Genomic DNA, 4637 nt, shown 5'->3' with positions numbered 1-4637 from the left:
ACCTACAGAGAAAAGGCTTATCAATCATGGCAGTACAACGAACACCAGAAATAAAAATTATGTCTAGATACATAGACCACCTAGCAACGACTACAAACACTAAAGTGAGCCGAAGGTGCGCCACCGTCATAGCCCCTCCATCGCCGGAATCAGGCACAACTTGTTGTAATAGACAGTCGGGAAGTCGTCGTGCTAAGGCCTCGTAAGACTAGCGCACCAGAATAACGTAGGTCAGAAGGATTCAACCCAAAACACACGAACGTAGACGAATAATGACGAGATCCGAGCAAATCCATCAAAGATAGATCCGCCAGAGACACACCTCAACACACCCACCAACGATACTAAACGCACCGCCGGAATTTATGAAGATTTTTAAAAATTTGCCTGTTTTGAAAAACATTTCTCATAGCTGTAAAATTTACAAGTAATTTATAAGTTCATTATTTTTTCAATCCATTAATAATTTTTAATCAGCAAAATTTTCAAACTAATTTAAAAATGTGCCATGTTTTTTCCGTAAGAAATTAGAGCAGCAAAAAGTAACAACATGAACAAGCAACATGAATTTGCGTTCTTTCTCAACTACTTTAATTGTTTTCCTACTTTCTCATCTGCTTCGCGCCCACTCCTACTACTGATGTAGGATCCTCATGTGAGAGGCGGCAGAAGCCGAGCTCGGCCCAATGCTACGGCACCAACTCGACATCTGATTAGTCGCACGGCGGTGTTGCGGATGCCAACACTCTTCCGGTTGATTGCATGAGCGAGTGAAGAGGAAGGACTTGGGTGGTGCGGTGCGGTGTGACTGGACCACAAGAACTAAGCAAATCAGGAGGAAAAGGAAGGGTGCTAACTAAACTTTCTATGTGACACACCCAGTCAGCATAAAAAACAAAATGGGGCAGAAGGTGGCATAAGTTTGCATAAATGGGTTATAAATTACGAAAAATCTCTAAATGTGTTAATGTATGCCATGAACACGTAACTTGGGGCAAAAAAATTGAAATTAACTCTTGATTTTATACAATGTTTCTCAACTACTTCAATTTTTTTCCTACATTCTCATCTGCTTCGCACCCACTCCTACTGCTGACAATTGCTAAGCCCACCCGAGACGACATTCCCGCTACCCCCCCCCCCCCCCCCCCCTCCCCCCCGGCCCATAAAATAAAAATCTACGGAAAAAGAAGTCATAGATGAATATGGATATTAGAACATTGTTTACAAAACAAGCATCACTTGAACTTGTACACACATATATACACATGACCACATTACTCACACACCCACGCTGATGGTGAGATATTTTCACATATATGCTATTAGTTCTTGATTTTTTAGCACATATTTGCCATATACAGAGTATTAATTACCAGCGTATAACAATGACACACCAACACACAGTTTGATTACAAACTCGTTAGTTTACGTGCATGCGTGCTAATTAACTATTGACCTTCTCCTATAAGTAACCGTCACTTTTCCCCTGGGTCCTGGTAATATTTTGTCATTCTCTAGCTCGGGGAAAGGAGAGATCAACTCAAGCTCAAAGTTCCTCAGCAAATAGCTCCATATGACCTTGATTTGCATGAAAGCATAATCCTGTCCCAAGCAAGAATACCTCCCAGCACCAAAAGATATGTCCGAAAACTTGCCGCCGGTTTTGTCCTCTTCTCTCCCCGGGCCAAACCGGCATGGGTCATACATATTAGGGATCTTATAAATGTAAGGTAACTTGTTGCTGACCGCTATGGAGCATGCTAAAGCATGCCCTTTTGGAATCTCATATTCCATGCCATCTCTGGTTTGCACCGCGAATCTCTTGTGTGCATGACGAAGTAGTAATGGCGTCGGAGAATAAAGCCTCAGTGCCTCTTTGATACAGCAACGCAAGGTATCCATCTTTGACAAGATGGTGTAGTCTATGGGTTCTCCATTTTGCTCAATGATTTTCTTCTGCTCTTCCATGGCAGCTGTCATGTACTTTTGATTGCTTAGCAGTCAAGCTCCTGTCCAGGTGCTGGTACTTGAGCTCGTGTGCTGCCCGGCGAACAAGATGGCAATGAGTAGCCCGACGATCTCGCTCTCTGTCATGGATCGGCCATCACTGTATTTTGAGTCTATGAAGCTCTGCAACACATCGCCTTCGTCGTCATCATTGCTGTCCATGACTCGGACTGGGCTAATTCTTCTACGTGATCTGACTATCTCGTGGAGTATCTCTCCCAGCCTTGCATGCGCCGTCGCGTCGGTGGTGCGGCGGAATTGGGAGGTGCGGGAAGAATAAGTTGATCATGTGGAAGCTGTTTTCAAATAGTTCATGGAGGAGTCTCGACACTTCTTCCAAGTTGTTGCCTTTGATCTCATTGCCAAGCAAGCATCTGTTTGCGATCAACACGATTAGGTGGCCAAGCTCATGCTTTAAATCAACCGTACCACTTTGTCTCCATTTCGCAAAGTAGTCCTACATACAAAAGTTCCCATATCAAGCATTATTCTAAATAAAATAAAAGATTTATAAATCAAACAACTAATAATCATAAGGCGGAGTAATTAAATGGTGCATATCAATCAAAATAGAGGAACTTGCGTTCCTAATCAGGTTGCGTACATCTCCTGAGGCAGAGGCCGGGAAAGATATATCTTTATTATCTAAAAGTAAAATTACCTCCACTATGCAAACCATGGAATGAACATCTCTTCGAAACCTCGCCGGCTGTATCGCCTTGGTACAAAATCGGATCTGCTCATTCCTGGTAGCCATGTCCACGCCAAACAGAACTCCTGGACCGAGGACGGGCACAATGATCTTAGCTGTATCCCCGAAATCGATCTCGGATGGTGATCCCTTGAAGAAATGAGGAGTGACCTCTGGCCCAAAGAAAAATGTCACCTTCAAAAATTGGTCACATGTACGTGAGTTTGTAACTCAGAGAATACTCTTAAATTTAAGATTTGTTCCATCTGCAAAATAATGTTAATTAAGGTCACCTTCTTTAGCCCGAAAAGGTTCACTGTGAACACACTTCCCATCTTCATGTGTAGTTCATGGATTGCAGCATGTAAACCCTTCTTGGGCGTCACAAGTGTGAGCAGGGCTGCCATTAGAGGAGCTCCACTCACAACTTGTGGCGGGCGCAGAGTAATTGGTGATCTTTTTCCTTTGCGTGTAAGACGAATGGTTCTGATTCTTGCAATGATCTTGGAGATGATTGTGGTGAGAAACAAAAATGCTATGGTAAAGCATGCTGCCGTGTGTATTGTGATCCCATCCATGTCCATATGCATATGCAGCGCTCAACTTTATGAAACCTGGCTAATGAAAATGAGTAAATTGATTGAGCTGAGGATGAAGGAAAACATATGTAGAATGGAAGTTTTTAGAAGTTACGTACTGATGAGAGAGAGAGAGAGAGAGAGAGAGAGAGAGAGAGAGAGAGAGAGAGAGAGAGAGAGAGATTACATACGTACTAATTGTTTGTGCTTGAACCAGGCGTAGCTATAATCCTACAACAACTAACTAGATACAGACCTGCACTGAAGCTGAAAAGAATTGGAAATAGGATGAACCGTTTGGAGGTGGATGCATGAGAAGAACTACTTGTCGGGCAGGACAGGCGTTTTATAGATGCACCGAGGCTTCTTGACTTGTCCGGTCTCATTTAATAGTCGTTGCTGCACCGTATTGTTTACTACTACAAAGTGCCGGTTCAAAACTAAAACTGAACTAATAGTCTGGTCTTGGTCCTAAAAAAGCAATTGACCAGTTGCATGAAGGAAGAAAAATGCAATTAACCTTGGTGTGACGCAAACTACTCATGACTAGTCACAAACTATATATTCATTCATGAGAAATGTTTCTATAGCTCATGTATCTGAATAATGGATTCTCCACGTGGTTTGAGGTTTTGAATATCTTGTGAACTAATTACCTGGTAGTTTTGAATCTTGTACGAGGAATGATGGTGTGACTCAAACTCTTCTCTTAGTGGTGTCACGTGGGAGTTTTGTTGAGTTGGGAGAGATAGAAAGGAGACCTGCTCCAGTGCTCCCCCCTAACCTAATTTCGGAGGGGTATTTTTGTCCCCGCGAATTTGTTTTTTTCCTGGCCCGCCGCAACCCAGATCCAAACCCTGTCTAGCCCTGTATAACCCAGACTGTATACGTACAGTACCCTGGTCCGAAAAAGAACATCACACGACCCCACGTCCACGTAAGACCTGCCGAATCCAATCATTCACGCGAGCAGCTCCATCAATCTCGCGAGCATTGACGCAGCTCCATAAGTCACGTAGTAGATCTCCAGCGGCGGCTATCTCGTTGCCGGCGATGTCGTCGGACAGCGGCCGCGACAACGTCGTGAATCTCCAACGAGCGCGCACAGGTACCGCATCCCGCGTCCCCCCTCTAGTCTCGCTCGCGGCAACATCGAACGAACTGCCGCCGCCAATGGTAGTGGTTAACCTAGCGGGGCAGGTAACCTAGCTACCCGGCGGCGCATGCGATCGTGGATCTTGTTCCGGTAGTGCTGCTCCTCGTGATCTGGGTTCACGTAGCGTCGGTTGCCGTCGGCTGTGCGCACCACCGGTATCGTTATTTGATGTGGCGGCTAACCTAGGTATCCGGCGGCAGAG

At 44.6% G+C, this 4637-nt stretch overlaps 1 pseudogene; it reads right to left on the bottom strand.

The window, feature by feature from the left end:
• Positions 1-1443: 1443 nt before the first annotated feature.
• On the bottom strand, positions 1444-3279 carry LOC123191305 (obtusifoliol 14-alpha demethylase-like; annotated as a pseudogene).
• Positions 3280-4637: the final 1358 nt, after the last annotated feature.

The sequence above is a fragment of the Triticum aestivum genome, chromosome 2A (assembly GCF_018294505.1).
Source record: "Triticum aestivum cultivar Chinese Spring chromosome 2A, IWGSC CS RefSeq v2.1, whole genome shotgun sequence".
NCBI classification, from domain to species: domain Eukaryota; kingdom Viridiplantae; phylum Streptophyta; class Magnoliopsida; order Poales; family Poaceae; genus Triticum; species Triticum aestivum.
This window is presented reverse-complemented; position numbering and strand designations above follow the sequence as displayed.